This window comes from Dreissena polymorpha, chromosome 16 (assembly GCF_020536995.1).
Source record: "Dreissena polymorpha isolate Duluth1 chromosome 16, UMN_Dpol_1.0, whole genome shotgun sequence".
In the NCBI taxonomy this organism is placed as follows: domain Eukaryota; kingdom Metazoa; phylum Mollusca; class Bivalvia; order Myida; family Dreissenidae; genus Dreissena; species Dreissena polymorpha.
The window spans coordinates 28,888,310-28,910,535 of NC_068370.1; the positions used below are offsets into that span (position 1 = coordinate 28,888,310).

A 22,226-nucleotide genomic window follows, 5' to 3' on the forward strand; every position below is an offset into this window, starting at 1 on the left:
ATAACAATATATTATAAATATAAATCAATAAATTATAAATATAAATAATAAAACAGGTATATTTATTTTCAAGTGATTTATAGCCATACCCTGATCACAGTTGTTGCCTTGCCAGCCCGGTGAGCATACACAAGAGTAGGCGTTCTGAATATTAGTGCACGTTGCGCCGTTCTTACACGGCGCTGGATCGCATTCGTTGATATCTGAAAGATATACACAACAAACATACAATTCTCAAATAATCAGCGTGGTTACATTATATGTTCAGAAAAAAAAACGGTTTTGAGACATATGAGACGATGTTCATACCTTCGCCTTGTTAGCGTTAAATTGACATAGCAACAAAACACCGCCTACGAGCGTAATGGCTTCAAAATACTAAGGCAGACTCGAGTACAAAGTTGGACATTTTTGTTTGCTTTCATTACAGGAAGCTCTGTTCAAGCACACGTCTGACAAACCAGTTGAGTGTACTAATAATGGTCAGATTACTGGTATATGTGTGTACACACTTACCTTGGTCACCGTTGTTTTCCCTGCCAGCCGGGTGAACATGTGCACGAATACTCGTTCTAAAGTTTGTTGCATGTCGCACCGTACTTACACGGGTTTGGGGCACATTCTTCTGCTTGGTGGGCATGAACGTAAACGTTCCCAAAGTATATGGAAACAATGCAAGAATCTCCAATAGTTTAATAAAAATGTACAATTATACCCTACCTTGGTCACAGTTATTTCCCTTCCAGCCAGTTACACACGTGCATGAGTACGCATACCGAAGATTGGTGCACGTGGCACCGTTTTTACACGGGTCGGGCGCGCATTCGTTGAAATTTGAAAGAACGTTTACATATCATTCTGTTTATTGGACGATAATGCATATATTGCATTTAACATTTTGGACAAAGGGCGTGAATATTAAATTAAGCAACAATTGTCAAAGTTCGGGTGTTCCTTTTGAGCATGTGCAACTGTGGGATAGAGTTACCTTTAGCGAACAACTGCATTTGAAGTTAGTGTACTATATTTACCAACATGCCGAGACAATTATTTAACCAATTTATAAAAAATGTAAAATGGGAATAACATTCGATACGCGATTGATGCGTATGAAATAATGTAATAATCATTAAAAAGCCACTCGTTTACAGGCTGGGTATGAACAAGCTTTGTGACATTTAGCCACCGGAAACAGATCTAAGGGGATAGAAACACGTATGATCATTTGCAAATGCTTTTGAGCATGTACACGAGTTAGTCTTCTGGAGATTAGAGCACGTAGCGCCGTACTTACACGGGACATATGCGCATCCGTTGTTATCTAAACGATAAACACCGCATAGTTTAATGTTTCGAATAATCAGAATGGTGACATTATTGGTTCAGAACAAACCGTATTGACATAGATGAAGAGATGTGTATACATTCGCCTTGTTAGCGTTAAATTGAACCAACAACACATTATTGCTAATATCGCAGAATACATCATATACCCGGACTTAGGGTATATAGAAAATAGTATATGTTAAATGGATATTTAGTTGGAAACATAACTCCAATCAAGAATCTGAATGATGACGGTCTGGTATCGTTGAGAGTCCTGGGCTTTCAAAGATGGCGTTTAATATCGACGCCGCTAATTTGTTTTACCAGTGCTGCTATATAATTATGCCTTTATCACTGACCAATAGACGGAGATATACATAACTAAATTGACAACTTTAAGTCAGAAATACGACAAAAAAACTTAGGAAATGTGTTCTTCAAAGAAGTGTTTGCCTGATACATGGCACCATAAGTGGCGAGGTCAGGTAGACAATCCAATGTCTCAAGCGTGTACAAACTTAAAAGTGGGGTGTCATTACCACCAGATAATATTATACTAGGAATAACTTAGAACAAGCACCATATGATCTCTCTGATATGAAAAATGTATGCATGAATAAAGAACTTCACATATTGTGCACTCAAACACAAAAGTTAGTCGTTACAGAAGATATTGATATTTCAACATATAAAATTATAATTTTCATTCTAACTGACTTAAACACAACCAATAAGTAAGCTGGCATTATCATGATAAAGCAAATGGTTGATGCTGTGGACACGGACCCCATTTGCATTATAGTGGTAGCTGATTATACAGTCGTTTTGTTGAGTTGTCTAATTTTAATGTTGTCCTGAAACTCTCATAATTGATAATCATGGAATGACCAGTTAGGGAGAAAGTGGTAATTTGAATTCGCAAAATTGGTTTAAAGCATTGTATTTCGCGACTGACTTGATCTCTTCTCAGACTAACTCCGTACGCGACAATTTGTCTTAATATCTTGGTATCGGTAATGGTTAAACGACTAAAATAATGAACGCAAGCAACTCTAAACAGTCTATTTGGAGATATGACAGCTAGTATAAAGAACACTGTAAAAGAAATCGACCAGATTTGTCTCAGCATGGTACAGAAAGCCTGATAAAGAGGATGTATTTATTACAAACAAATCGTGTGGGTAGCCATGGAAGGCAAGTAGGGTAAAAGTATGCAATCGCTAGCAAACCAACCAGGGATGCATATTGTTACATGTGCCCATATACAGGCGTCTATATAGAAAAACGCAATAGATGCAGACCCACCGGATCTGAATACCTTTGCCTACTATTGTGAAAGGACGAGGCTTCACACACTATTTTGTTTCCATTACATAAGCATCAAATTTTGCTTTAGTTGCAAACAATTTGCTAAACATAATAAAATCTAAGTGAAAAGAGATAGCCCATGTTCAACACTTAGTCGCTCATGCTATAAAGAGCGACAACTTAGGGCTATCCTTTGTTTTTGTCAATAGATTCAGGTTGACATTATTTTGTATCTTATTGTCACGATAAGTGCGATATGTTCATGTTATACAAAAGCTACAAATTGTATCTAAAAATTCATTTAACGAGACTATTATTAAACACGTAATGCTACTTAATTTGCATTATTTGTACTTATTCATTGTTTGTGTGCAACATTTTAGTATCATCTTGGTTTCAGCAGTGGTTTTAAGCCACAATATTGATTATGGCAGCCATCTTGGACGCCATCTTCATACTTTTTAAAATATAACATAAGTTTGCATTCATTTATTTATGCTTAACATGTATCAAAATAACATTATGATACATAACATTTTGCTGTTCGTAACGTTAAACAAAATAATAATGAAAATGGCAGGCATATAGGACGCAATCTAGAATTTATGAAGACCCTCAATGATAATAAACCGGTATCTTTGGATTGTTCATCAAAAACATGTTCCCTAACGAAACACACATGCACATTAACCTTACACTGTAATGCCGGTCTATTAAAAGAATAACCACTTTTCTGCCGGAGTGTATTATATATTATAATGTATAATAATATTGTGTTATACATGTTCAAAATGTCTTCGCACTTTTTGTATTAATTTAAATAATGTTTAAATGCTTTATTAAAGTTGTGTTATAGGCAGTAATGGCAATGTTTCATACGCCGTCTATTAACTCGTAAAATGATGTGAGTTTAAATTTATACTAAATGCAACGTAAACATGTTTTTAAACTGAACGGCAGTGAAAACAAATCATAACATACACGCATTTGTCTGCATGTCAATTACTTAATTTAGAGTTTTTGGATCCCTAAAACAAATGATAACACACAAATTGGTTGTGAAAAATAAAAACGAATTACTCACTATTCGCATGTCAATATAAACGAGCGGCGTATGAATACATCACAGTATTAGAAACAACGCTGTTAACTATTAATTGTTAATGGATTAATATCTTCTAGAACCTATTATGTCTGTCTATTCAAGTGAACAGTTTTGTTAGCGTTTTTGTAATCATGTGTATGTCTGAACGGTTAGTTCTGCCTTAATTGTTGTCTAGCATGTTGTAACAACTGCAATATCTTTATTATAACAGTCGACACCTAATTTATGTATTATCGATAAGTACGTATACATAGGTGAACTGTATATTGTAAACACATGTCTTTCTTTTAAATAAGTGCCAGTTGTGCTTTGCCAACAATGATAAATGAAGTATAATTATTGCAACTATTAAGAAGATCATTTAAATCTATATACTGTTGATAATGATCTTGTATGTTTTCGCTCTGTATCTTAATCTTTTTCTGTTGCTTTTTACTACGTTGTATATTCCTTTCATGTATTCCTATGAAGTGCAGTTACTTTCATACATAAACTTACATATGCCTTTAATTTACCACATTTATGGGTTTCTCAAAAAGCTATTCCTTTAATTATTACAGAACTTACAAATTATGTTGAATGACTGACCTTTTTGCATAATGCCTTACACTCTCATCTACGTTTTCATAGTTTTTCTATTGCATTGTTTACTTATTTCTTGTATTTCTTTTAACCGTTACACTTTCATTTTGTTTTCGTCTACATGGAACCAATAATTTGACCATATTGAGCCTTCCCAGAGTTTACTCTCATCTCTTATTTACTTTGTTTAGCATGACAGCTGTATACATGTTTATTTTGTTCCTGCTTCGTATATCATGAGTAAAGACCAGACAATCATAGCTGTCATGTCCAACTTGCGCATCAACTACTTCTTACCACTAGCAATCACTTTATTTTTTTGTCGTCGCTATCTTTAATATTCCCGTGTTTGTAAAATCTTTGGCTGTTTATATTGATTCAACGTCCGAGTGCCATCTGTCAATACAGACCCATGTACTTATAAGTCCAATCAGTCAAAAAATAAAGCAAAATAGCATTTTCTTTTTTCGATTAAATACAGTCCTTGAGACAACACTTTGCCTATTGCTACACTGTCTTCTACTGGTTATCTTCGGTGAGATCCACCCAAACCCCGGGCCATCAGCTTGTGTTTCCTAGAATCACTAGAATCCCATAGAGACTCATCATATGTCCAAATTTCTCAATTCTTCTCACAATTTGTCGAAAGTACACTATAATGTGCAAAGTCTTCTTCATACGCTAGATTCGCTAGCTGCAGAATTAACACCATTTGATATAATCACTTTCTCAGAAACTTAGCTATCAGAATCCATTAATAACAAACAATTATTCATACCAGGTTTTAGCCTACCTGTCCGTCGTGAACGAACTCGAAATTCACACGGCGGAGTTGCTGTATGTCAAAGATTTATTAATTTTACTCGAAGACCAGATCTAGAGATAACTTATCTTGAAGCAATTTGGTAGGAGGTTTGACCTCATTCTAAAAAACGAATTTTAATCAGAACCTTTTTACAGACCACCCAACTTAGATACCAAATATTTCAGTAAAATTGAAGACTCAGTCGGGCTGGCAATAGATACCGGAATAAACGACATTATTGTTTAGGACGTCGTTAATTTGCACACCTAACTTGATCCAGTTAAACATAAAACAAATTTTCATAAAATAAAATTTATTTTAATTATTAAATACTTACCTGCAATCCCTAGCTATACCTTTTCAAGGTAGGTCAACTCCTCAAGAAATCTTAAAGTGCCGGGAATCGGCCACCTCTCCACCGAAACAGATCAGGTTAAACATAGTACAATGTAACCTAACCGGAAATCAAGAACCGTTACTCATCTTCCTTTTCATACAATTATGAAAATATTAAACGATGAGCGGGGTGGGTGGTGGGACTGACAGATAGCAGATAAGTATTTAATAATTAAAATTAATTTTATTTTAAGAAAATTTGTTTAAATGTCATAAGTACATTACCTGCTACTCCTAGCTGATTTTGTAGCTGCGGCGGGAAGGCTCGTTTATATTTTCCCATCACAGCAAAACCCATAATCAGGTTTTTTTCAGCCAGAGATAGCATGTCCTCATATAATCTTCGTTAGTACAGTATTGTACTTTATTTCCGGATTGCGCAAGTCAATTACGCCATGAAAGAAACTACAGTTTAAGCCACAACAAGAGGACCCAACATATATGATTTGTCTTGTTGACACTCCAGAGAACGAAGATAGAATGAGAAAAAGGTGGTCGCATTCCTCCAGATGGCAGCTTGAAGCACTTCAGAAAGTGGAACATTATTAATATACGCCCACGAAGCAGAAAAAGCTCTTAATTCATGCGGTCTAATCTAAACAGGGACCATTCCCTAGATGACAGAGAAGAATAAGCCTTCCTTATAGACGAGGCTACCCAACGAGAAATAGATGCCGAAGACTCATACCCCCACCCTTTTAACGTTGAACCTTGAATAGACTTTACTCTTTTAAGACTTTACTCTTTTAAGATAGAATTTTAACGCCCTGACAGGGCAAAGAAGTCTACGTCATCTTCATGTTCTCAAGAATTAGAAAGACTTGAAACTTTGAAGGGCTTAGAAGCCATAGAGGGGAGTTGATTTTTAGCAAGAAATCCTGGCTGACATAACAACGTAACAGATACATCTGAGGAATCAAAATAAAGATGACAATCCTCGATAGAAAGAGCATGAATTTCACTTCTCCGTTTGGCTGAAGCCATAGTAAGAAGAAACACGGTTTTCCAAGTTAGGAACTGTAACGAAGCTTGATCAAGAGGCTCATAAGGAGCCTAAGTAACAGCCAAAGAACACAAGCCAAATCTTATTTATGAACAATTGTTCGAGAAACAGGACGTTTGAGTTCCATAGCTCGAATCAGTTCCGAAATCGCTGGATCAGCACAGACTTGTGATGACTTACTAAACGCCAATGTATGCGAAATCATAGATCTGTATCCTAGATGGAACAATGAGAAAGTTTCTTAACATGAAAAAGATAGATGAGAAAATCCGCTATGCGTCTAGAAGAGGGATTGAGGCGATCAATTTACCCTCGAATACACCAATAAGAGAAGAGTTTCCAGCAAGCACCTTAGACAACTCTGGTGGACTTTCTTCTTGCAGAAGCAACGAGGGTTAAAGCCCTGACAGAAAATCGTTTCTTCTGCAGAGATTGCCTGATAACGGCCAGACGTGTAAGTGGATCATTTCTCGATCCGCATGAAGTCTGCCTCTCTGAGACAGAAGATCTATTCTGTGAGAAAGTTTCCTGTGATAATCGTACTGGAGACTGAGAAGATTGTTGAACCAAGATTTCCTGGGCTACCAAGGGGCAATCAGGAGTATGCGACACGCAATCACCCTGATTTTTGCCAATATTTTGGGAATCAGAATGGGTGTGGGATAGGCGTAAGCGTCCAGTTAGTCCCAATCGAACGAAAGCGCGTCTACTGCCCACGCTGCTGGATCGTAAACTGGACTCACATACAGTGGAAGTCTGTGGTTGTGTCTGGTCGCAAATAGGTCGACCAGAGGATAACCAAACATGAGGAAGATCTGAGTGGTCACTTCTAGATGAAGTGTCCACTCCGATGGAAGTAACTGGTGTTCGCGAGACAAACCATCCGTCAGAGCGTTTAGGCGACCTGGAATATATTTGGCCAGAAGAAAAATGTTGAGCGTCTTGCAAAGAACAAGTAACTCCCTGGTTTCCAGATACAGGGAGTGATAATGTGTTTCCCGCTGTGCCTGCTCTATTGGGACGCCGAAGTGGAGGTCTGTTTTCAAATTGAAAAGTCAGGCCTTTTGTAACAAGATAATGAACCCATGCGTCCGAAGGTATTCAAAGCCATCTATTTGAAAAATGAAGAAGTCTGGCTCCCACTGGTATTTCCGGCATCGGCGGAGATGGCGGTAGAAAGGATTGTCCCCTAGGGCTGATAAGAAGAAGGCCCGCCCCTGCTGGCAAGAGGTTTGGAATTCCTTTTATCCAGCTGAGGTTTGCTCTTTTAACCAGAGTTCTTAACAGACGATAAGGAACTGACCGAGGATTCCAAGAAGGCTTTTTAGAGAAAAGATTATTCCGTTAATACTTCTTAACTATTGGAACTGCCGTTGGTCTAGAAGCTGGACGCCTTAAGACCCCTTGGCGTTGACAAGACTTATTTCTTGCTAAAGAAGCATGAAGTTCATAATCTTTATCCGCTGTGAGTGCTTTTTGTATCTTTCCACAGAAAAGAAAACCTGATGAGAGAGGTGCTGCTCTAAGAGAATTCATACCTGGATCTTATAGAAAATCTTTAGGTTAAGATGAAAAGATAAGATCTCTACGAATCCTTAACGTCTCAGACATTGAAGAAGCAGCATTATGTGAAAGGCATAATGCCGTTCGTGATAGATGGATCAATAAATCTCGAAGTTCTTCCGGAACAGAGTCTGACCAATCACAAACCAAGCGCAAAATAGTCGCAAACATAAAGTCTACCTGGTTTGATAAACCTAAAGCTCTCCGGTCTCTTTCTTCCCATTGTTCTAAGATAGAATAAGGAACAGAAACCGAAGTTGACAAACTAGGCATGGTAAGCGAAAGCATATTAATGTCTGGATCCTGAACCGGTCATTTTGAACAAAAATGCAAACCGGAAGTCGGATCCGGTACAGGATGCTTTTAGCTTCGAGCACGTTCCTGAAGTTTAGGCTCAGAGAAATCCTAAGGTACCTTCCTTATTTCTTCTCGTTTAGCAATCGTTTTATTAACTGATTCCAACGATTGAAACACAGATAAAACAGAAGAACCAATCGGAAGGCGTATATCAACGCGGGAACTCGCCTTAGTAACCATGTAAGGATCAAATGTCCTAACTAATTGCTCAGTGACCGAGATCGTTGAATTAGTAGACACCTCCACAGGTCGTGAACTATACTCTTCGCAAAGAGTCTGGAACATCAGTTCATAGATCTGATTAATTGATGCCAAATATTGATCAGTATCAATGTCAGCATCTGAATCAGGCTCACTCTCAGCAACACCAGCGGTGTGCAAAGAATCCGTGGAAACAGAATTAGGGATGATAGTTAGATTATCCTGCATAAATTGTGATTCTCTGGTTAAGACAAATGACCATCCGCAAAGTTGACACACTGATAATTAAAACCGGAAGTCGACGGTAGATTGTCAGAAGTGAGAGGTACAAAAATGTCCAAAGGAATCTTGAACCCATAATGTGTCACGAATGGACGGAGTAGAAACCCGCGGTGTAGACAACGCAGCCGTCGTGGTAGGATGAACACCAGAGCTGAATGGCTGTGAAGTAGGACCAATCGCTGCAACATGTGTTGATGTCAAACTAGAAACTAGTACATAAGGTATGGAGACATTACAATCCGAAATAGGAAAGTAATGTGAACGATCATGAAAGTCAGAACGACAATGCCACCGTGAAGCTTGTCTACGACCTTTATCCCTGCGATGCTGAGATCTAGATCGGCTGCAACGGGAATGACGTCTCCTAGAGTATCGTTTCCGTGCGGATCGAGATGATCGATAATGATCATAACGACGCCGGGAATGATGAGTACTCGATGAATAAGAGCGTGTCCGACGTCTACCCTTATTGTCGGTACTAGTCGACGATGAAGATGCATTTGACGACGACGAGGTAGAATAGTCCGATGACGAAGAACGACGTCTGTTTCTGATCGTTGACCGGTGACCTTCAACTGCTGACAGGTCAATGACCGGTGCATGTTGACCGGTAACCGGTGACCGGTGACCGGACCGGTCCCTGTTGACCGGTGACCGGTGCCATGGACCGGTGACCGTACCGGCCCCCGGTGACCGGTAGCATTGACAGCGACCGGTGACCGGACCGGTCCCCGATGACCGATGACCGGTAGCATTGACCGGTGACCGGTGACCAGACCGGTCATCAGTGATACACCGGTGCCATGGACCAGTGACCGGTGACCGTACCGGTCCCCCGGTGATCTTATGACCAGTGTTGTCACCGGATGATGACCGTATGGCGGCTGCCAATTGGTCCGGCATTGGTCTATGTTCTTGACCAATGCAATCGGGCAAAGACAAGCTGACGGTTGTCGCCATATGGTCTGATGTTAATCGACTTTCTAAGGAACTTAGCGTAGTGCGATCTCCATCTTGCCCTGTACCTGGTGACTGATGCTGCAATTTCTCATCCGTAGTCTGTAAAGTCATCGGGAATTTCTTATCTGATGAAGGTTCATGTGCCTGTTTTCTGCTCAGAAACGTTCTTCGACGGATTGCTTTTTGCCACGTCGCATAGTCCCTCAAACTCCAAACAGAGCAATTATGTTCAACAGTTCAAAGAGTACACGACAAACAAGTATTGTGGGTATCTCACGAAGCTTTTATGTGACCACATGAACCTCTTATTTGTAAATTTATTCTTATTTCTGAAAATAAAAATAAAGAAAATATTCTACGAAAGAAAACAGTGTTCAATGAACAAATAAGATGAAATAAACAGTAAAACAACGTATATACACTGTACAGTATAGTCTATAACTTGTTGACAAAAATCACCAAATGCACGTGCTCAATTCATGAGCACATGTAAAAACCAGGCAAAGTCTGAAAATCAATTAATTCTCAACATAATAATACGAGAAAAGATTTCTGAATAGAGCAGAAACTATAAATTATGCAATGCATCCATTTCAAACCCAAACAAAAACGCAGAATTGAATAAACAGACTTAATTTCAAAGCCAAAGAAAAATGGTGATCTGCAAGGCGTTCTCCAGACAAGGAAGATGAGTTCCGGTTCTTGATTTCCGGTTAGGTTACATTGTACTATGTTTAACCTGATCTGTTTCGGTGGAGAGGTGGCCGATTCCCGGCACTTGAAGATTTCTGGAGGAGCTGACCCACCTTGAAAAGGTATAGCTAACGATAGCAGGTAATGTATTTATGACATAAAAATCGCCACCATCTCGCAGCAGTTTGCACTCGACCAATGTATACAGGATCCCAGTTACTTACTGAAACTTCTTCATCTATTATGAACCTCATATTTATTTCAAACAAAGAGTTTGTCATTTTCTTTGGTGTTGGTGAACCATTCCTTGATCAAACTATAAGATATCACCGGCCCTTGTTCGTTATTCCTAAATTTAAAAGACCTTCATCTCTATGTTATAAACGTTAAATTTGCAAGTATGACTCAGGGAATTACGACTCTTTTCAAAGCAATATATCAAATATTGATTGGAATAACGTATAAAGTGACAATATCGATACATTTACTAAAATATTTGCTAACGTTTTACCTTTTACTGCAGCTGATTGTATACCAAACAAAGACGTCACCGTCCGCCCAGCCGAACCGCCATGGCTCTCATCAGAAATAACATTTAAACTACAAACACGAACACGAGCTTATTGGAAAGCTTAAACAACGAATTCGTCATCTAATTGAACTAAGTTTCGTGTACTTCGTAATGATGTAGTCCCTCTTGTCCGCCTCGCAAATCAAATTATTTCGACTCTCTTGCATGCAAACTAAAATTACTCCTCGCGTAATTGGTGGAAAGTCCTGAAATCATTCTTAACAATCAACCTTTGTAAAACTTTACCCCCACTTGTCAACTGCGCTGGTGAACTGGTTTTTGATGAACTTCAAAAAGCTGAAATAAATAATGATTTCTTCGCTCAACAGACATATATAGACGAGTTTCGTCACGTTCTACCGGAATTCGCAACCATTGAAAATCAGCAGTCAATTTCGTCTATAGTAATAACCGCTTGCGAAGTAAAGGACGTTCTTAAGAATCTGCCTTTGGGTAAAGCTTTTGGCCCAAACGGTATTTATAACAAATTACTTGTAGAGGCATCTAATAAACTAATTTAACCACTATGTGATCTCTTTAATATGTCTTTGTCGTCGTCAACAGTATCAATTTCCTCGAATTATCGCCCAATTTCACTTCTGAATACCATGGAAAACGTACTCGAACGGATTATCTTTAAACATGTATTTAACTTTATTCGTGATACACTTTTTTTCCCACAAGATTTCAATCCGGATATATGCCTGGTGACTCGACTGTCAACCAGCTCACATACCTTTACAACAAGTTTTGTAAAGCACTAGACGATGGATTGGAAGTAAGTGTGGTGTTTTTTTATATAAGCAAACATTTGATAAAGTCTGGCATAGTGGTCTTTTAATGAAACTTAAACGCGCCGGTATCAAAGACAAACTTTTGAACTGGTTTTATAACTATCTGTATCAAAGGCATCAAAGGGAAGTGGTTCCCGGGGACTCATCTTCATAAGCCGAAATCAGAGCTGGAGTTCCACAAGGCTCCATTTTTGGTCCCATTTTATTTTTTGTATATATTAATGACATTGTAAATGACTTTAAAGCTCATATAAACTTATTTGCAGACGACACTAGTTTATTCGTGGTGGATGACAGTCCAAATTCTGAAGCAGCCGCCGTTTTAGAACGCGATATAGACAACATTGCAAATTGGGCCGATATATGGTTGGTAAATTTTAATCCATTGAAGTCTGAAGTCAGAATCACTTGTTATATCGCGTAAGAGGGACAAACCCTAGCATACTCCTATCCATATGTACGATACTCCGATTCCCGCAGTGAATAGTCACACACGTTTAGGAGTTATTCTGTCAAATGATGGAAGTTGGCATCAACACATTGAGTGTATTAAATTAAAGGCTTGGTCACGAGTAAACCTTTAAAAAAAGCTTCGTTTTCGCCTTGACCGAAGATCATTTGGAATAATATTTCCAGTTAATAATATAAGAAAAGATGTTCAAGGTTCCGAAAATCATCAATATGAAAAACGTTTTATAAAACTCATACACAATTGGTATATACTTTTTTCTATACTAGTCAATTCTGGTCCTGCTTCTCAGTAAACCATCTTAAACAATTTTAAATGTGTGGTACCATGAAAACTAAGTAACAGTTTGATAACAGCATCAAGCCACAGGACTATGGGCCTTAGGTCGCAAGACAATAAGTTATTGCACTATTCCGACAAAGTGGAGTTCAAATTATGAAACAACTTTATGAAACAAATAATAAATTAGTCGGCTTATTTTCATTTTTAACTCGGCTGATGTATCATAAGAATTATTGTTCTGGTCGAGTTACATGAAGATTTTAAAAGACGTGAAATCTAGAGTATATTAATGCTTTTTACAATTTGACCAAGTAACCTAGTTTAGAGGCTCACATGACCCGGTTTCAACCGCAGCCGATGTTTTATTGGGACAAATGTTGTTACCAAGTTTTATGAAAATTTGCTGTTGAATGTGGTTATAACAGCGTTAACAAGATTTCACTGGACATGTGCAGAAGGGGATAGATCCGATGCAAGAGAAGTAAACCAGCCATGAGTCTAGAATGAGTCTAGAAAACATAGTTTAGGTAGTTGAGGAAGAAGATGAAAGAAGCCAAAAAGGAATTGCTTGATGTGGAATGTATAACTATTGACAAAGAGAGTTCCGCAGTCCTGAATAGATTAATTGAATACTGCAGCGACCTCTTCACTTATCCCCTTCAACCAGACCCCAGTCTTCTTCAGAGTGATCACAGTGCAGAAGCGGACGCTGAATGTCCGTCTATTCTAAAGGCATAGGTACAGGAGGCAGTAAGTAGCCTGAAGGCATTACAATCTCCTGGAGTAGACAACGTCGCTTTAGAACTCATTAAACATAGAGAATAGGCAACGCCTGCAGCAATCACGGCACTATGGCAGAAGTGGAGAATAAGTGATCCAATGTATTGACACAGTCTCTGGTCATCTCGTTACCTAAACATGTAAACCTCAAGCTGTGCGAGAAATACCGCACCATCAGCCTTATGAGCCATCCAAGAATCATACTCAACCGATTGAAAAGTAAGACCAAATGACTACTGGAAAAGAGCAGGCTGAATTCAGAGCTGGGCTGAGCACAGTGAAACAGACCTTAAACTGCAGAGGTATCAATGTGACACCTGAAACACTAACACGAGCTCTTCCACAACTTAAACTACTGCAAAAAAAGCTTTCAACCACCTGCGGCATGATGACCTATGTCAGGTTATAAAAGGGTTCAACAGTGACGAAGGGCTGTTGCAAGTCATCCAAGAACTCTATGGAAACGCCAACGGCGCAGTTATTTTAAATGGACAAATGGATGACTTGTTAGGATATGAATTGGCCTCCGTCAGGGTTTCCTTTTTACCCTGTCCTGTTTAACCTTTTCCGTAAGATGATAATTAAGGATATTGCCAAGACCCCACAGCTCAATCTCCATTGGTGGTAGATCCAAATCCAACTTGAGATTCGCTGATGAGATTGACCATGGTTGGTACCTATCGTGGAATAACCTCGCTCACAAGATTTACGAAAGAGTATGAACACACGGAATGGAGGTCAGCTCGGAAAAGTCAAATATCATGGTGAATATCATGGACAAAATCAGCGCAGAAAGCACCATGAACGGCAAGAAACATGAATACAAAATAAAACACATTACAATATTTAGGAGGAACCATGCCCAAGGATGAATCAATTACCGCTGAGGTCCGATTAAGAATCACCATGGCAACTGCAGCGTTGGCCGTACTTATTAGATTAGCAGATTATTGACAAGCAGCTCTATCAGCTTTCACCCAAGTACAGGTTTTTCAAGTCCCACGTAGTCTCCATCCTACTGTACGGCTGCCAGACCTGGACACTTCACGGGGAAACAGAACGCATGATACAGGCCTTTGGGAACAAGTATCTCCAAAGACTGCTCGGTATCTCCTTTCTAGAGCACAATACCAAATAGTTCGTCCGGAACATAACAGCAGCACTTATTGGCCCACAAAACCCCTCCAAGTGACAGTCAAACGACGAAATCTGGCTTTGTTTTTGAACACGTCACCGGGCACGAATCCCTGTGCAAGACTATGCTCACGAAACCCTTAAGGGAGGTCGCCGTGAGGCGGCCAGAAGAAAAGCTGGATGGTAAATGTGAAAGAGTGGACGTCCCTTCCATGGATGAGCTACTCATGGCAGCCCACAAAAAACCCGACTGGCGGTGGATCTCTGTTACGTCGTTTCTTATTCCCCCCCCCCCCTAACGACCAGACCGTTGAAGGGAATGATTATTGAACTAAAGCCATTTAAGGAACTCGGCCCCGCCCCCTGGCGGCCTTGTTTTTCAATAGTCATTTACCATTTCTAAACCTTATAGTGTTAGCAAGGTTTTGCTTAGGCAATATAATGAAAACTACCCCGCCCTCTGGTGGCAATGTTTTTCAAGGACTCGGTCCATTTAATAACTCAGCCGAGATATCATAAGAACAGATATTCTGACCAAGTTTCATGAAGATTAAACTTAAACAAATAAAATGTCTAGAGTGTTTCAAAGGTTTTACTATAGCCACTTTAAGACAACTGTAAATTTCCCTACTGGCCATGTTTTAAACGGACCGCGACAATTTTCAAACTCAGCTGATATTTCATTATAAAAATGTTTTGACCAAGTGTCATTAACATTGGACAATAAATATGGCCTCTAGAGTGTTTCTTAGGTGAATGTTGACGACGCACAACGGACGAATGACGACGGACGACGCACGACAGACAAAAGTCAACACAAAAGCTCACCATTAGCACGTTGTGCTCAGGTGAGCTTATACAAAAGGCACGGTTTGTAATTTTAATGTTACAACGATGCACATACCGTTTGCCTGCGTGCTGCAGTTGAGATCTGCTTGGGTGACGTTCACTATTTCACGTCCCTGCAGGTGTGCGGGAACATCACACACGGCGCCGTGTACTTTGAGCTTTGACTGGCTGTCCTGTACTGTCTCAATAAGCCATCGCAGCTGGCAATCGCAGATGAGCGGATTGTTAGTTAGTTCACTGGAAAAAATTTTTTTTTAACTACATTTGTTTAGTTGTTTGCTTCAGCTTTATTGCTAAATAAAGACCTTTAAAAAAATAGCAATTGAATTCAGAGATGTCGATTAGAAATGGGATTTGTAATTAAACAATTGTTTGTGACTGTTTAAAGTCTCGGTTCTTGTACTTTAGTAATTACTTGACAGAAAAATCCATGATTGTTCTCGTGAAATAATGGTTGGATTATTAACGGTAAACTACACATTGTGTGTCCTTTTTACAAAATAATGCATGGGGTATTTGGACCATTTTAAAAGAAGTAACAAATATAGACCTCGGATTAAACATTTAAACATCACAAGTGAACACATTTCAAAGGTTACCCGGATGGATGAACAGAACATTAAGTAATTTTAAGCAGGCCCCAGCTATATAAAATATATTGCTTTCTGCTTTGAAAAGCACTGCAAATTTAATAATGATCTATAACGATGAGATATGTGTATGAATTAAAAGGCATGTTATAATACAACTATGTTCATGGGGGCAAACTTCATTTATTCATTATCCATTTGTTTTCGGGTTTGTACGTTTAATTTACAACGTTAAACTTAAACACTTTCCATTCTAAATATGATAACATAGTAAAACAATATGACATATTCACTCGAAGTATTCGTGTATATTGCATTTTCTCTGTTTCTGTTGCAAACTGAATTAAATGGGATATGAACTTACCGTTGTGTAAGGTATAAATACCTTTTTTATGAAATTATCCATTTCGATGAAAATCTAGTGAAATATTTAAAGGGTCCATGTAATTTGTAATGCGAAAAACAAAGAGGTTTTCACATGTCAATGCACTGATTTTCTTATATTTCATTAAATTGATGTTTGCATTTACTTTTTCCCATTGTATACAAAAACAATTTTTAAAATATCATTTAATAAAGTTTGCTCTCCCAAATGTGTTCTTTATTTTTGGTCGCACATGCCGAGACTTTGATAAATTAAAAAAAGTTATATAATTATTATATACTAAAAGTGTTTACTATTTGCGTTAAACATAATTTATATTAGAAGATTCATAGCATTGCTTTTAACCACAATCTTACCGATAACTTGATTTTTTTTTCATTAAGTTTCCGGCATGACGTCAATTTATAAATTTTATATTTATATGTAGTGCCAGCGCTGATAAATATACACATATCATACACAATTGGGACTTCGTTTAAGAAAAACATCTTAATTGGATACTAGAGGATTCATAAATAAAATAGTTATATACCAACATTTGTCACGTCATTATTTTTGGTACAGTATCGATAACCTCAATTTTGCTTTTAAGATAAGAAAACAAACATTACCGAAATAATATAGTGTCACGATTAGAGGAAAATAGTTTAATTGATTGCCCCAAGTGCTGTGCAAATGCATATGTTGGGCTTATTTGACGCTGGCCGATACGCATAAGACCCATTTTCGCATGACGCGGCTATGAAAGTGTGATTTTAATGTGTAGAAAGAAAACTGCGTGTAAATAAAATATTTACATACCATATATTTCGATGGTGAAGAAATAAACTCATAATAAGGCATGTGAAGACACATATGATGTGCACTCCCGTAGTATACTTTTTATCTATTTACACTAATGTGTGGTTTGACAATGATAACACACATTTCATGCGGTGAATATGCGACTATGACAAATAACACAATAGTTGAATTTTTGTTTTCAATTTAATTATTTACAAACGTTAAATGCAAACTTTATTTCAAAGTCAGCATTTACGTCGAATACCTTTAAAAAAAATATTTCTTGTTATATTTAGTTTATTTTTTATATTCGGTTTTAGCGATTATAAAGCATTTTTGTGGTTGTCTATAGTATACCTGTAGTAATTCGGGAATTCATGTTCAACGTTTTATAAATTGAGAACTGTAAATTTAAACAAGCTTACCCTTCTACTATTGCGTGTTTAGCACCCGTTAATACAAAAGATCGCCGCTATAATTTATGTTGAGAACAAACGAACGTTTCCCAGAAATATCAAATTTAATCCCGCTGCAGTACATGTAGCATGCACTATGAACAAGGTTACCCAAAATCCCACTATACATGTTTATCAGCAAAAGTGTTATTTTCCCGCATCTATTAATAGCCTCAGATGCGGCAGATGCGGTGGATATCGTTCTAAGCGTAATAAAGAGCAGACCGACTTGCAACGCGTAGTACTAACCTTAGTTGTTTGCAAGCGAACAACTAAAAATGGGTTACACAGCTACAGAATTATAATTAACGAAATATACAACATAACAAGAAATATATATTTCGAGTTTCAAAGTTAGAACACATTATTTATACTAAATTGAACAAATGACAAAGAAAGTGATAATTACGCAAAACAGTGGCACCACGGACCAAAAAGTTTCTACATGAGTGCTTTTCCCTGTGTTCTTATTTTTAATGATCTAAACCACATGCGATTATGAGTAGAATATATGCTGTATGCGTACTATACATGACCTGCATGAAACCATCACATTTTATTCGACCACATGATGCTCGGCTTACAGAGAGGACAGATTATACTTATAAATCACATAACTGGCTTAACAGTATAATGACCCACCAATGTTGTACAACAAATTACTAAGAGAAGTTTGAATATATAACTTTGTAAGTCGAATCAAATAAGAAGATAATGTATATATAAAACGATGTATCGACTAAATATTTTCTATTATAATTGTGATATTATATACTAAACTTGACTTGTCTGGACATAAAGTCACTTAAACGGCGGTATAAAAGGTCGTTTTAGAATGTACTCTGTTTATTTCTTCGCTGCTCATCGAGTTATTTGAATGTTCAATCAAAATCCTATTTATACCTTGAATTATAAGACCATAAAGTTTAAGATTGTTCATGTTAATTCTTTGATTTTATGTGAACAATACATGTCTTGAATAACCTTTGAGTGTGACGTAGAAATAAATATTAATGCCATGATGTCGAAAATTTACGAAAGCTACTCTAAGATGAATATAGCATTTATTTAAATGATTGAGCACATCTACGTCACAGGGACTTGCGTGATTTTTTTTTTCGAAATATTGTTATCTAAGAAGGCAACAATTACCAAAAAATCAAAAGCCAGAAATAGCGCGCGTTTAGATCATATACTTGCTGACTGATAGATTCAACTACTGCGTGTTTTCAAGTTTTTTCAATTGATGAAGATCACACACCAACCCACGTTTTCAACAAGTACACATACATGTAACCTAAATAATAGAACTACGTACGGTTAATTGTTTGCACTCAGTTGATTGATGAATTTGATTGTTATATATAGGGAGAGAGGATATTTGTTCATGTCAGTGTAAGATCGTTTGTTATTTCGCGAGCAATCATAGAAAATATATTTTCACGAGTGATGCAGCCACGAGTAAAAATATAACTTTTCTATGATCAAGAGTGAAATAACAAACGATCTTACACTGAGAGAACAAATTGTCTGTTTCGTTTATGCCCCTTTTTCAAGAAAATAATTAACAGCTGTTTCACTTCTGCTGAAAAGTTACCTTTTCTGCCCTGGCGTGCCTCAATACATTTCGTTTGTCGTATAAACTAGTATAAATCATATTATTAATAATAGTAAGATGTAAGTCTAAATACGCAGCGTCTGTATTGGATTGAGACGATCTATTTAAGACTAGTTCGTTAGGGTAGATTTTGTGAATATATTGTTCAAATAATGGATTATCTAAATTAAGTATTTCACCAATGTACTTACTAGTAAGGTTAAAACATTGAATCAAATCTACTTGTTGAGTTTGGGATAATTCTAACATAAATTCGCTTTCGTAACAATATAAAAAAAGATCAGCAAAAGTGCGGCACAATTAGTACCCATAGGAACACCAATAATTTGTTTAAATATTTTATCATTAAATTCAACAAACAAGTTATCCAAAAGAAAAGTAAGTGCTGCACAAAAGTCAAGACCAGTCCAAATGATGTAATTATCTAATATCTGATTAGTAAAAAAAGATGTTTTAGTGTTTAAAGCTAGATATGAACACTTCTATCTAGCAAAAGTTTTTTCAATCAAAGAAAAAAGTTTGGATTTTATTTAAGCGTGAGGAAACGTTGTATATAGTGTAGAAAAATCATAAGTACTTACCTGTGACACCTTATATTTTTTCATTTAAATTTTATCAATAACTTCTTAGGAGTTTTTTATTGACCAAAATAGGTTAATATTACTATTTTCATAATCTTTATTACAATATTTAGCTTTATGATATCTAATAGCACTCAGTGCAGATGTAAGATAAATTGATAATTGCTTGGTGGTACAAGACACTGAATTAGCGATAAAACGACTTTTATATGGCGTTTTAAGGAATTTAGGATTCCAGTAAAGTGATGGCAATTTCTTATCAGTAATATCGACTATTACATTTAGTTTTTTGCATTCGGCAATATGGCCGGCAATAATTTCATTAGGTTGCTTATTGTAATCACAATATGATGTAATTTGTGAAAGTTCTTGTGAAATAGTTTGAACATGAAACACTCGTCATATTATTATAACATTATTAGCAGCCTTATCAGCAGGAACTATGCCGAATTTAGATTTTAAGTCTTCAAGCAATTTACAAGTCGAAATATTATGGAAAACAATTATAGCGTTGTAAATCGGCACATTTACAATAAAATCAATAAAATAATATCAAAACGCATATAATACAGAAATAGGCATGTATGCATGAATGCATTAAATGTTTTACCCAATAGCCAGTTTCTTGTTCATTGTGTTCAAAACGTGAAAAAATTACGGTACGTAAAGGAAATTTACGATACTTAATTAAAACAAACTTAGTCCGTTTGTATTTATACTGACACGGATTTCACGCTAAAAAATACAATATTCCTATCTAGTTGATAATAGTTTAGAATGAAAATACAGCATTATTTTTGCAAGAATTTCTAAAGGTTTATAATAAATATCGACTGTGACACAGCGTTGATTTTCAAGTGTGTTTTATCTCAAATATCGATTATGTTATGCTGACTCATTCATATAAGTTACCCTTCTTTAAATTAAAGAATTTGTTATTTTGATGGCGTTGCATATTTCCACTTAAGAAACCTAAGTGAAATAAAGTCTTAGACAGCCACACCGAATACGAATATTTGTCATTGAGTAGTGATACTTGTGGAAGTCTACACAGAAAACCTATTCTACAATAAAATGGTAAAATACAATAAATCTCACAAAAGAGTGTCATTACTAATTTGCTCGTCACGCTCTTAGATTAAACGTGACTATAAACGCGCCTGGTAGAAATCATTGTTTAGTAAAAATATTTGCCAGTTCATACGTTAAAGCTGAAACATAAGCATTAAAAGTTAACAAGTAATGTACCGAAATATTGTATGAATGGTGATGTGCAAGTGAAGAATTTATACTTGACATGACAATATCTGCTGTGGAGCTGTGCGTGTACTCAACAATAATGTGTATGTAGGAAAAAAACCTTGTTTGAAACGTTTGGTCACTGATAAATGCGTACTTTCAGATAAAAAAGATAAATGCTTAATGACGTACTATTTCGTAATAGTTATATCGAAATTACGTAATAGTGAAATCAATAAATTTATTCGAAAACATGTGATTTATGTATTATCAATACACCTTGAAATTAGCAATTATAAACCAGTTCCTTATTCCTTTTTTCAAAACTAATAAGGAAATCATTTGAAAAATAAAATAATCACCTGAAATACACTTTACCACATCATTATAAACACCATTATTCATGTATTTCTATTTCAAAATAGTTGTGCATACATAGTTATTCTTTAATTATTTTAGTAATACTACTGCTCATTTTTCGCTGGCGAATAAAGAAAAAGTATGTAGTTGCTGCTTCAAACAGCATGAACAATGGCCATTTTTCCAACTTTAAGAAAGTACAAAGACAAAACTCTTTCATTTTATTTTCGACATCATTTTACATGTAAGCATGCTATAAAATATATATATTCCAATACAAAACTACTGCTGAGCGTATCCAAATTAATTTTGCAGAAGAGAACATGTCATTATCCTATTCGGCAGAAAAAAAAAGAAGAACAAAGAGGACCTAACAGTTTCAACTTTATATATTGTTTTAACAAATATAAAACTTTAAAACATTGCTATAAAAATGAATGTAGTTTTGATGATAAAATATTTATTCTTACACATTTCTAGTATTTATGTTTTCTCAATAATCACGATCCATGTTTTGTCACAGAATAAGAAACAAGGAAAAATATCATTATGTCTTATTCAAGTCGAATAGGATAATGACATTTTGTAACTCGACCATGTATCGTCTATGAATTAATCACGAATTTTATTTATATAAACGGCGAAAATATTTATAAAAATGTATGTAATTGACCTTTCGACAGCAAGAGTGAAGCCACGCCCCCCGATTTCAAGGGAGGTCACTCCGCCGAAGTCCGTCATAAAAATGGCTACGC

General features: G+C 36.7%; 3 protein-coding genes across 4 annotated transcripts in view; 1 reads left to right on the plus strand and 2 right to left on the minus strand.

The window, feature by feature from the left end:
- Positions 1-828, minus strand: part of LOC127861556 (uncharacterized) — a 28,999-nt gene extending 28,171 nt beyond the window's left edge. Inside the window, exons 1-2 of the mRNA XM_052400167.1 lie at positions 721-828; positions 90-203 (exon numbers count right to left, since the gene is read on the minus strand). The gene's annotated coding sequence lies outside the window, so the exon portion shown is untranslated. The remainder of the gene's footprint in view (positions 1-89; positions 204-720) is intronic.
- Positions 1-22,226, plus strand: part of LOC127862663 (pikachurin-like) — a 232,930-nt gene that overhangs the window by 154,973 nt on the left and 55,731 nt on the right. The window lies entirely within an intron of this gene.
- Positions 1-22,226, minus strand: part of LOC127861733 (neurogenic locus notch homolog protein 1-like) — a 195,471-nt gene that overhangs the window by 28,171 nt on the left and 145,074 nt on the right. The gene's annotated exons all lie outside the window — the stretch shown is intronic.